The sequence below is a fragment of the Mirounga leonina genome, unplaced genomic scaffold, assembly GCF_011800145.1.
Source record: "Mirounga leonina isolate KUSES-001 unplaced genomic scaffold, KU_Mleo_1.0 Mir_418, whole genome shotgun sequence".
NCBI classification, from domain to species: domain Eukaryota; kingdom Metazoa; phylum Chordata; class Mammalia; order Carnivora; family Phocidae; genus Mirounga; species Mirounga leonina.
Window position 1 is genome coordinate 30,235,257 of NW_023270739.1, and position 13,692 is coordinate 30,248,948.

The 13,692-nt window shown below is 36.1% G+C and overlaps 1 pseudogene; it reads left to right on the forward strand.

Annotated features, from left to right (window-relative positions):
- Positions 1 to 12,490: 12,490 nt before the first annotated feature.
- On the forward strand, positions 12,491 to 12,625 carry LOC117998933 (annotated as a pseudogene).
- Positions 12,626 to 13,692: the final 1,067 nt, after the last annotated feature.

The following is a 13,692-nucleotide window of genomic DNA, read 5'->3' on the forward strand; positions in this document are numbered from 1 at the left end:
CAGATCATTCTGATATCAAGTATAAACTGGATATTTGTAAAGCAGGAATTAGAAGAGGTCTATCAATTTTCACTTTAGAAAAGAAGCATTTATACATATATACCAGTATTATTATTAAAAGTAGCATGTTTTGTCAACAAAATTAAAGTTGTTCAAGTGAACTTTAGATTTAGTATGGGTTTTTAATGTTTTCATGGATTTCACTTAAAAGCCTTATATTGTCAAATAATTAAAACATACATTGTGCATTATAGACTTAAAATGAGGCATTCTAGACTATAGACCTAATGTCCCCTGCAGGCTATAGAATATTTAAGATGAGATATATACAAACTGAAGTGGAGACATTAAATACCAACCTGGAAAAATGGGATGAAATAGAATTCATGAAATGCATAATATTTGAGACAACGAAACCTTCGAGGCTTCACTGAGTATTTATCATTTTCACATAGGCCTTTTTATATTTTTTTTTTCAAAAAAACTCCCAGAACAAGGCCCCAATATCAGAGGTAGAACAGATGAATGCTTACTGGCGTTCTACCAACTAGTTGAGGCCATGGAGGCTGCCACACCCACAAACCCTCTTGTTTCAGTCCTCATTCCAAACGGTTTCATTTGACTTCATAGCATCAAAAGTGAGCAGAAAACATACTCCTAATGCAGCACAACCCACAACTCTTTTTTACTTCTGATCTTAAACAGTTCCTGTGAACTAAAGCAAAAAGTAAGGCAGATTTCTGGTGAATGTGACCTCTGCATGCAGTCACCAGTTCATCCTAATCATTCAAGATACCATCTCGTTGGTTTCAGGACTTGGAGCATAAAGGGCTTAAAGTGTTGGTGTGTTTTTGTTTTTGTTTTTTCTCTCCACATCACTTCACTGAGTTGGACCAGAGATTCAGAGGAAAGCCAAGGAATGCTGCAAATCTGAGGGCTGCAGACACTAGTGCAGGACCAGGTAATTCCTATAGTGGAGGATGTTTTCTGGGATTTGTTGGACTCTCCACTGGATTCTTCACACTTATATTGAACCTTAGTGTGAAGGGTACGCTTTTTAAAAGGGGGCTTATTTATCTGTATATCCTTCCTCTCTCCCACAAGTTACTGAGAGGGGTTTTTAGTTAACCTTTTCTAATTTACTTTGCTATTTTTGCTATCTAAGTTTGCAGTAGATTGGATACATTGAAACTTTTAAAAAATAAACATACTAAACTACAGACAAGTGAATTCTCCATTTTTTTTTCTCATATATGTAATAACTGGGGGACCCTTGATGAGACATGACTAATAACCACCTGTCATTGCTCATTGCCTGCCAGTTGAGTATTTGCTGTATGAGAAGCTGTGTTTCAGTCCATTGTATATTAAAATCATATGATAACAAGTTTCCATTATTTAAATAGTTTATGGAGCACCTGGGTGGCTCAGTTGGTTAAGCGACTGCCTTCGGCTCAGGTCATGATCCTGGAGTCCCTGGATCGAGTCCCACATTGGACTCCCTGCTCGGCGAGGAGCCTGCTTCTCCCTCTGACCCTCCCCCCTCTCATGTGCTCTCTCTCTCTCATTCTCGCTCTCTCAGATAAATAAATAAATCTTTAAAAAAATAAAATAAAATAGTTTATAATGAAGAATGGCCTACCAATGACTTTTTTAGACATTTTTTCCCCATAAAAATAATTCTCAAATTTGTTTCTCTGGGAACATTTAAACAATTTAGTCTTCATCGGAAATTATTTTTTTCTCCATTGAATTTATTGCGAAAAAAAGAGTCAGATAAATGATTAGCTGAGTACTTTAATCTTACACAGATAGAAATTCGTACTAGAGCGACACCTCACACAGTGGGTTTTGTCGACTGACTTTTTGCTGAGGGAAAAACTATTTGTGTACTGTCACAATTTTTATCCAAAAGGGACTCAGAGTACTTTTCAAATTAAACACTACCATTAAGTTGAAACGAAGCCACCCTGGAGAGACTTCATGGTCTGTCAATCACTGTGTGGCCACTACGCAGCTGATGGGGAAACAGCATATTTTTGGCAACATGGTAAAACCCTTTTCATACCAAAAATACAGTGGTGTCTTTGATCTCATCGAGGGAAGGCAAGACATGTTGGCTTTTTCCTCAAGGATTCATCCAAAAATCCACAAGACCAAATCCATTACTCATGCAAAACTCTTGCTGGCATTGACCACATGACATAGAAAAGAGACCTTTTCAGAAACATTCAATAGGGAATTTTCCTCTCATGCTAAAGTTTGCAGAATTCCTGAGAGATTTTTTTTTTAAACTGGAAAATAACTCTCACCAAAATTTATGTTCATCTGTTATCCCAAATGCCAGCTTCCAATTGAAACTGCCTTGTTATTTTGTTAATAATGCTCACTTAATTGTTTTATATACTTTGGGGTGTGTGTGTGTGTGTGTGTGTGTGTGTGTGTGTGTGTGTAAGAAGTTAGGAATTCCTAAGAAATTAAGAACGTACTTTTAAAAGCCAGGTCTTAATCTGTCAATTCTTTATTAAGAGTTAAGGAAGAGGACTAAGGTCTTTCTAACTTACTATGATTTTTCAATAGGATTTTAATTCTTTTAATTCCCAGTCTCTAATGAGAAACATAGTAAATCTTATTTGTAATTCCCTCAATTACTATAATAAGGTCATGGAATGAACCTTGAAAATAATCTTGAAAATTATTATATAGAGTTGCAATATTTCCTGAGCTTGGCCTTTGTTCAACTTGACCCTGGATCCCAAATGGGATGGAAGTGAAATAGAATTTCTTGAGCATATACTATGTGCCTAGAACTCTGCTAGGAACTCTGTTTTTTCATCTCATTTAATCATCACAACAATAATGTGGGTGTTATGGTAGACTGTAGGATTGTTCTCAATTATTCAGTGCCTTCTCTATTAGACAATACTTTCTGCCTCATTCTCATAAGCCTTGGGTATGTGACTTCCCCTGGAAATTTTAAAGGTAAGTGAGAGCAATGCACAAACCATATAAGCAGACCCTGTGAGAGTCATCCTATGGTTTCTGCATCTCTTCCCTCTGCCTTGAGACAAACACATGCTGAAAGGGGAGGCTCCTTCTGCCAAAAGGAAGAAAACAGAGCAGAGCTGTGCCTGACCTGAAAAGGATCGGCAATCCAAGCAAGAAAAGAACCTTTGTTGTGAGCCATTCGCATTTTGGTAATGTTTGTTACCCCAGTATAACTTAACAGAATGCACACAAGTATCATTAATATTCATTTTGCAGATGAATGCATTGAGGATCAGCATAATTAAGTATGTCACCCAAAGTAACACAGAAAGTAAACTAACCATCAAGGAAATGAATTCAAAGTTGCCCAGCTCCATACCCTATATTCTACCTTAGAGTACTTTAGAAGGTCAAAATGCATGCCAACTCATTATCCAGGAAATTCCTCATTCAACTAGATAACCAAACAGAATGATATGTTATCCAACTGAATCACATAAATCTTCCTGGGTAGGCTCTTACCAATGCTAGACCATCAGTTTGAAAAAAACTCCTTTTTTCTTTTATTTGCACATCTGTCCTCTGTCATTTATCATCTGCTTATATTTCTTCTAAGATTAACATATTTTAATATTTTCAATATTCAAATCTCAACTCTGTAACTAGGTTCAAATCCCTCGTCAGCCACGTTAGGAATATTGCCTTGAACAAGTCACTTAATCTCTGAGCTGCAATCTTTGGTGTATATTATGGGAAACTTGCTTTCACAAACTTTCTGTGAGAATAATCTATAAAAAAATGTAGGCACAGTAGGCACATAACAAACATTAAATCCTGTTTCTAGTATCCTATCTCTCCTTCTGGTTAGGCAACTCCTGTCTAGAATAGCTAGCCAAGGGTCACTGATAGATGGATTTGTAATATGTTTGAAAGCAACCCAGCAAATACAATAATTTGCTTGACCTTGGTTTTCCTCAGCTTATACCTTTTAACCTTTAGTTTCCTCCAAAAAGGCAAAATGATTTTTATTTTGTTTTGTTTTTCTAATGGGCTTTTCTAGGTTATTTTGGCAATATATTTTGTTTCTATTAAACCAAAAATATCAGATCTTCTATATTAGATTCATTGGGCATTACTGTGTTTTTATTCCAACACTTGCTATAGCCCTAAGTACAAAATACCACAATGTTTTTAACTACAGCATTCCATTAACCTAATTATCAACCAGAATTCGACAGGTAATTGTTTTGTTCACTTTCAGCATTGTTAAAGTAAAACATCAAGGTGATCAATCCAGTCTCCACTTAATGTTAAATTGTTTATCTTTACATTAAATTTTGCTATCAGTCACTAGGTCTTGGGTCAAATTAACAAAATCCTAATTTTATGAGAACCATAAAAAAGAGCAGTAGACTTCAAGTTCAAAACCTGACTTGAAATTAAGATCCTATCAATCACTAGAACCCTAAGTTTCAATTTTCCTTTCTGTTAAATGGATAAAACAATTTATCTTTGTGATATACACATACCTTTGAGTTTCAAAGGAGAAAGCATTAGAAAAACATATAAGTTGTAAGAGTGATATTAAAGTAGTGGGAATTTTTGCTATTGTATCTAAAGTAATTATAAAAAAACCCCAGCATTTTCTTCCTATGCTATAATGTCATCTTAGGCAGTTCAGGAAATCTCAATATTTTTTTTAAAGATTTTATTTATTTATTTGAGAGAGATAGAATGAGAGACAGAGAGCACGAGAGGGAGGAGGGTCAGAGGGAGAAGCAGACTCCCTGCCGAGCAGGGAGCCCGATGCGGGACTCGATCCTGGGACTCCAGGATCATGACCTGAGCTGAAGGCAGTCGCTTAACCAACTGAGCCACCCAGGCGCCCCGGAAATCTCAATATTTTTAAAATATATGCACAAATAATTAAAATGTATTTACATATATATTTATATATGCACAAAGTATTTTTTAAACTATGTGTTTTTAATTTGCAAGGAAGTGAATTGTTTTCCACATTTACTTAAATCACATTATTAACAGATTAGTACCAGAATTACTTAATGATTTTGACCTACCTGGAAAGATAAGAAGAGCTTTTCATGAAAGAAGAGATTTTAAAATATAATTGAGTAAGGCAATCACATATTACAACTTTCAGTTGTAAATCTCACAAAAAGAACAGTTTTGCTGACCCTTTATGTGTAGTTCAATTTTACCTTTGCATTCTAAGATGTATACATTATGTTCAATTTCCTTTTCCGTCCTCTATCTAATTCAGTGTCCAGGTTATTTTCATTTCTGTAACTCATCACTATTTATCAGGTATTATTAGTGCTAGTATTTTCTGCTCCAACAAATGTGAAACAAATTTAAAATCAAAGGAGCTGATCTTGAAGTAATCCTAGAAGAAAACGTGGTTTTCAAATTCTCCACAGCCTGCACAATAAATTAGGTTGAGTACAGAGAGACTTTTCACAGAGAAATGCAACATGTGTAGAAAACATAGATGTTTGCCTGGGTGCTCATGTTTCTAGATTGTTTTTCCTCTAACACTACTAAAATGATACTTGACTTGACCTGAGCACTTTTAACAAATGGTAAATAACCAGATGCCCACTGGTCACCTCTGTATCTTTGTTACCAGATACTCTTAGCTGGTTTCTGCACTATCTTTTCACATACATGTAATAATACATCATCACATCTCTTTAGTTGTTGTTTTTTCTTAATGATTTCACTTCAGTAGTTTCAAGTATAAACTCACTATCAAAAAATTGCACTTTTGTTATTATTTGTTGGAGTCTACCATGTTGGAATTCACAGTTTAATTATCACAAAACCTTGCTTTGTGGTTGTTCAAAATGAAAACAGCAGAGTTCACAATCTTGGCTCACCATGCTATCTGTCCATGGTCTTTGAAAGATGGCATATTTTCAAATATCCCAAACTGGCTCAAAATGCTGTCATATGTCACATTGGCCAGCTTGTGTTACGTTACATCAAGGATGTGACTAACATCAACCACATGTAATGCAGCAGAGCAGTGCTATCCGCCAGATAAATTTCAAAATGGCACAGTTTTTAGAAACCAGGATTTAGAAATTTCTGGTCATTTAGGGAAAAAAAAGATCTTTAAATTTTAAAAGAGATTTCTATGTTTTTCACTCTTATTTTCAAAGGAGTCGGCTGTTATAGGCAAATTACAACTCACCATACTGAGTATGCCAAATCAAAGTTAAACAGCAGAGAAACTCTGAAACGTATAATATCAAGAGCGTTCCAGAGTACAGTCAAGTGAAAGTTAAATGCAAGTACCTTAGAAAACACTATTCAACTGAATATTTTCACACGAAGACAATAACTTTACTTTAAAAAAAAGAGCAAATGTTGCATAATTTAACTGTACTTCAGGTTATACTAGTTTCAGTTTGTAAAATAATCATATATTTGCATATTTTCAGGGGACAAAGGAAATATTTACCAACAAAATAAACAGAACAATTCAAATATTCCTAACAGACATAATCTAAATGTATGCAAATCAATAAAAATTATGTGTTGGAAATACTGTTAATAGTACCATGTAACAGAGAATGTTAGTCTACAGGATTCAACAATATTCTAATATTCTATCAACCCCCAAAGATACTAAGATTCTCCATGAAGCCATTAGAGTTCATGGTCAATAACAGGACCAAAAACTCGAATGAGAAAGATTCTCATCTTTTATGCCCATGTGACTGTGGCGATGCAGTTCAGCCCTGCTTTTTCTGAAAATGGGATCAGCAAGAACATTGTCTCTCAGTTAAGCCTATTCATGGATATGCAGGAATTAACCAACTTATAAAGAGGATATACAAATTTCAATTTAGAATTTACAGATTATCATATACCTTTTTTATTCCCTAGTACAGTAAATTCCATCTTCAACAGTTTTGAAATCTCTAATCCTCCTGGTTCTATTTATCTACATCGGACCCTACTTTAACTTGTTTTACAATAGCACATACAGATAGTGTTCCTCTTCCTGTTATCCATTCTTGTATCCACAACAATTACTTGAAATAAGGAAAACTGCCTGAGCCATATTTTTTTAGAACTGAATTACAGGTCTCACTAGGGTTATAGGGTTTCCTTATTACTCTGATACTGTCCTGTTAGTTACCACCATTTAAGCCAGTGTTTCTCAACGGGACAATTTTGCCTATCAGGGGATGATTTTCAATGTCTGAGGACATTTTGCATTGTCATGCTCCTACTAGCATCTGGTGGGTAGAGGCTAGGGGTGGTCTGAACATCCTACAATGCACAGTAGACCCTGCATAACAAAGAATTATTGGCCTAAAATGTCAACAGTGCCAAGGTTGAGAAAGTCCAGTTTAAGCTACTCATTGACTATGCGTCAATATTTTTACTACAAATATTTCTTTTGAATCTTTTTGATCTAAACATCCGAATGTCTATATAGCCTCTCCACTTGCATGGCCATCTCCACATGCATGAGTCACTCAAACTCAGCTTGTTACAAATTGATCTCAAGTTCTCTCCTATGAGTCTTCAACCCCAATCGTAGTGAGTGGCATCACCACCCACTACCGGGGGTCACAAGCATACACCCAGAATCATCCTTCACATCGCTCTCATCCACATACCCAATCCATTACTAAGTTCTACCATTTCTACGGCCTAAATATTCTCAATCACCTCCATTTCTCTCTACTGTAATGCCAAACACCTTGTGTGAACTACCAGCATTTCTACTTCAACTTCTTTAACAGACTCACCACATCCACTCTTAGATTTCTCCAATCCATTTACCAAAATGCATCTAAGTGATTTTTTTGAAAGCTCAGATTTCATCATGTATTAGCTTCTAATAAATGCATACTTCTAATACACAGAGAAAGGCTTTTCCTGCTTTAGTCCCTGCTTGCTCCTCAGCCTCATCCCATGCCACTCCCCTCCCCTTGTTCTCAGCAGAGCACCTTTTCTCACATTTCTCCTTTATTTAAAGAGTTGCATGCTTCAAACTTATGTCGTTAATTTCACATTATACATTGTCTTTCAATAACTATTCTTAATCGTTAGTTATTTTGAACTAATATTTGTAATAATACCTAAACTTAACTTAAAATGTTAGAATTTATCACCATCCCTTTTATCCAATGTGTTATTCATTCCTAAGTTCAGCTTTTTAGAACGTATCTTCAAGCCTTCTTTTAATGAAGCATATACTATATTTTCCAGGTATCTACACATATAAACATGTCTTCCTACTGCCTTATATGTTAGTCCGGTGTTCAAATTTTTGGCCACAACATTTATTTCCCCTTTTCCCTTCCTGGTATTTAGTACTACAGAGAGGTCTGAGACCACAATGTTTTTTTGTTTGTTTGTTTGTTTTTGGTTTTTGTAGATAACATTTTTTCCCATTTCTTGGGGTTCTTTTAAAAATTATTCAATGTCATCATATGTAATTAAAAATGTTTTTGTAATATATGTCTAGGTTGTATGTCCTATCTAATACTACAACTGACAATAATAAGAGTATTATCATTATTTGAGCCCTTAGTATGAGTCAGACACTGAGCTAAGTGCTATATACATAGCATTAAATTTCACAATTGCCAGGGAGCAGATTGCTATTGTTATCCCCATTTCACATATGGGAAAACTGAAACTTAGAAAGGTTAAGTAATATTCCCAAGGTTATACAAACCAGGCTTAGAAAAGCCATATGACTAGCTTTTGTGAGCAGAATGGTGGTAAAACTGATTTGTCACTTTGGGGATAAGACCAAAAAGGACATATTTTCACTACCCTCTCTTTCACCCACTCACCACTTGGACGTTGATATTCAGGGTGACTGTGGAAGCCATTGTCAAAGGTGGTGGAGCCTCCATCAACCTGGGTCCTTGAATATACTGAATGGAGCAGAGGTCCTCCTCAGTCCCAATCAGAAATACCTACATTGGATTGGTAGGTGAGTGAAATATAAATTTGTATTATGCTCAGCTATTAACCATTTGCACTTTGTTTTGTGTTTCTTTCTGAACATTTACTAATGCAGTCAAAAAGATGAAATGCTACACATTTAAACTCTTCTAAGAAAAATAGGGTATTCAGTAAATGTTATTTTAGTATGTGTTAAAGGAAAATACTTCATGTGGAAAATTAATTGTTGGACTGCCACTGGTAAGATATCTGTCGTGAATAGTTTTCCTGGTGATGGTATGGATACAGCAACACGAGGTCTCGAACTACAAAGATTACAAATGCAAACTACTTTCAGTGTTAACAAGTATATTCATAGCTAATTACCTGAAAGTCAAAATGTATTGATGAGTTGATTAGAGAAAATATTTCTGTATCCAGTAGACTCTTTGCAATATTTACAAGTACACTATTTTTTATTAGAAATCTTAACATGCTTAAACCCTCTGACCTCAATTTCAACTTTGGTGATGTGCGCCAAGACAAATTACGGTAAACACATTAAAAAGTTATATACAGGGGTGCCTGGTTAAGCTAGATGCTTAACCTCAGTCAGTTAAGTATCTAGCTTCAGCTCAGGTCATGATCTCAGGGTCCTGGGATCCAGCCCTGCATCAGTCTCCCTACTTCTCCCTCTCCCTCTGCCTGCCGCTCTGCCTGCTTATGCGCTTTCTCTCTGTGTCAAATAAATAAAATCTTTAAAAAATAAATAAATAAATAAATAAATAAATAATAAAAAATTATGCAAAAAATATCTCAGTTATAAATTTGGTTATGTAAAAACTGGAAACAAACTACATGTAAAGTAAAAGGTATATACTAGGTAAATTGTGGCACATAATTTTTTGTTTAAATATTATTTGGCAATTTTATTGTTCATAAGAATATTCAGTATAATATAAAGTATAATATAAATATAAAACAGTTTTCATTTTGGGTTATGAATCAAATAACTGATGGTCTCCACTTTGACATCCGCTTTGGCAACTAAGATGCTGAGAGCCAAAATTTGGGCTTGCTTCTGGTAGGTGCAGGATTTTGTAACACATGTTTTATGGTTTTAATTTCCACCTGACATATTCTCATTTTTAATCCTTATTTTGCTTTCTCCCATGTTCCTTGCTTATTTTGAATTAATTTTATACAAACTCTTTTGTTGCATACGAGTAGTACCTAAAGCTCATTGCACTTATCATATGCTAGGACTATACTAAGCAGTTAAAATATGAATCAATGACTCCTCTTAATTACCCTAAGAGGTATAGAGGATGATGGTAGCATCCATATTGTGCAAACAAGGAAACAGATAGGAAAGAGGAGTCATCTGACCAAGTTCCCACAGCTAAAGACAGGCAACACTGCAAATATAGGCAGTGTGCCTTCATATTTAAAGCTCACAAAGGGGCGCGCCTGGGTGGCTCAATCAGTTCGGCATCTCCCTTTGGCTCAGGTCATGATGCCAGGGTCCTGGGTTCAAGTCCTTCATTGGGCTCCTTGCTCAGCAGGAAGCCTGTTTTTCCCTCTCCCTCTGCCTGCCACTGCCCCTGCTTGTGCTCTCTCTCTCTCAAATAAATAAAATCTTAAAAATAATATATAGCTCACAAAGGCTACACTTGCGTCTTAGTAAGTCACCTTAAAGTATTTTGGGAGTAAGCTAAGATACAAACACATTATCAATTAAATAAATAGATGTAAAAATGGGAAACATCTTTTTAGAAACTAGAAAATAGCTACATTGAGAATCTACAGCCATCAACAAAGGGAAAAGGCAACCTACCAAATGGGAGGAAATACTTGCAAATCGTACATCTGAAATATATGAAGGGGTAACATCTAAAATATATGAAGAATTCATACAATTCAATAGCAAAAACAAACACAGTCCAATTAAAACATAAGCAAAGGATCTGAATAGGCATTTTTCCAAAGACAAACAGATGGCCAATGGATACATGAAAAAGTGCTCAACATCACCAATCACTAGGGAAATCCAAATCAACCATCACTTAATGGCTACTCTCAAAAAGACAAGAAATGTAACAAGTAGTGGTGAGGATGCAGAGAAAAGGAAACATGTGTGCATTGTTGGCGGCAATGTAAATTGGTGCAACCCTGAAGGATAACAGTATGGAGGTTCCTCAAAAGACTATAATAGAACTAGCATATGACCCAGCAATTCTATTTCTGGGTATTCACCTGAAGAAAACAAAAACACTTAACAAAAAGATATATGCATCCCCCAGGTTCACTGCAGCGTTATTTACAATAGCCAAGATGCGGAAACAACCTAAGTGTTCATCAGCAGATGAATGGATAAAGATGTGTGTGTGTGCACCCCCCTCCACCACACACACACAGGAATATTATTCGGTTGTAAAAAAGAAGGAAACCTTGCCATTTGCGACAACAGGAATGGACCTTGAGGGCACCATGCTAAGTGAAATAAGTCAGAAAAAGACAAATACCATGTGATCTCACTTACATGTGGAATCCAAACAAACAAAAAACCAAGCTCAAAGATATAAAGAACAGATTGGTGGCTGAGGGGAGATGGATGTAAGGGGACAAAAGGTACAAAATTCTAGTTATAAAATAAATAAGTCTTGGGGGTGTAATACACAATATGGTGACTGTAGTTAATAATAATGGATTAAATGTTTGAAAGTTGCTAGGAGAGTCAATCTTAAAAGTTCTCATGAGAAGAAAAAATAACTATGCATGGTGACAGATGTTAACTAGAGTCACTTCATTATATACAAATACCAAATCATTATGTTTTGTTTTGTTTTGTTTTTTTTAAAGATTTTATTTATTTATTTGACAGAGAGAGAGATAGCGAGAGCAGGAACACAAGCCGGGGGAGTGGGAGAGGGAGAAGCAGGCTTCCTGCCGAGCAGGGAGCCCGATGTGGGACTCGATCCCAGGACCCTGGGATCATGACCTGAGCTGAAGGCAGACGCTTAACGACTGAGCCACCCAGGCGCCCCCCAAATCATTATGTTGTACACCTGACACCAATATTATCTTATATGTCAACTATATCTCAATTTAAAAAATAGACTTGTCTCACATACCTGGAAAGTCCATGTGATGGATCCAAAGCTGTAACTGGATCCAGGTGTCTGAATCTGCCTCTTGGGTTTGCTTTTTTCTCTATAGGTTTCATTCTCAGGCAGCGTCCCCCACCCTTAGAGTGGCAATGATGAGCCATGGAAACTCCAGGCTTCTTGGCCCTTAGCGCTCACCATCCCAGCAAACTGGAGCAGCCTTCCAGGTACTGCACAGGGAGGTGGGAAAAGCCCTAGGAAATGCTCTCATTGGTCAATGTGGGGGTCACGTGCTACCAATCATTCTAGACTCTTATTGGCTAAGCCAGGGTCTAAGACCCACCCTTAGATTTTAGTCCCACTGAACCACAAAGACTTGAAATGCATATGGGATGGGTTTCAAGAAATAAAAACGATATCGGGGATGTTAAAACCACAGATGTACTTAAAAAAAACAAAAACAAAAACAAAAACAAAAACGTGATCACGAAGGTGGTTTTCTCAGGGCGAGGCTTATCCATTGCGCTCCGGATGTGCTGACCCCTGAGATTTCCCCAAATGTGGGAAACTCGACTGCATAATTTATGGCAAACTTAAAAAAAATAAAATAAAATAAAACCACAGATGTACATAATTAACACCCCACACTTAACTAGCTTATTCCCCTAACATTTCTGAAAATAATAATAAAAGTAAAAAAGAAAATACGAATCTCATTAATCCAATAACCTATATAGTCATAATACATTTTCTGCTAAGATTTATTTACCCTTTTTCTATTGTACAAGCAGAAGAGAGGAATATATCCAATTCTTAAAAACTTAACCTAATGGTAATTGAAACCTCAGCTTTTTCCCCATCTTTAAATAGAGTGGCTTAAACCACTTCTTTTTGAACTGTATTTGCACACAAATCACCTGGGTTATCCTCTTAAAGTGCAGATTTTAATCCAATAGGTCTGTGTTTTGCAGCCTGAGATTCTGCATCTCTAACAAGCTGCCAAGTGTTACTGATGCTGGTTGATAGCCTCAGGGGAGTAGCAAGCCTTTAAACAAGTAAAGAGGCTCTGGATAAAATTGTAGCACTATTTAAATTGATTACACTAGTATAATATCTGAAAGAATTAATGACAATTTCAAAGGTTCTTAATTTATAGCCCAAGAATACTTTAGGGAACAGAAGAATGTAGCTGTTAAGGCATATCAATAACCACATTAAGAAGTAAGGGAAAAGTTACATTCTTGTGTAATTTAGGAAGAAATATTTCCTGAAATGATGCACATATTGATTATTGAGTTAGTACCATTTTTTGCTTCTCATTTGTGTTAATTCATTGTGCACTTAGATTTCGTTGATTTCCAACAATCAATTGTTTTAATCAAAGATACGCCTTGCTTGCAAACTATGGATCTCAGAATCCATGAACCCCTTCCCTGGGTGATCTTGGAAGTTTGCATGAAGGATCTCACCAGCATATGTGTTCAATTCAATTGTCTAAAACGGGATAGGAGCTAATTTTTATTTATTTCCATCTTTATTTTTTAGTGACGAAGGCAAGGCCCCTACCCTGAACACAGACAACCTGAACTCAAATCTTACCTACACTGCTTAGTAGCTGTGATGCTTAGAACAAACCACTACATAGCCACAATTTCCTTAG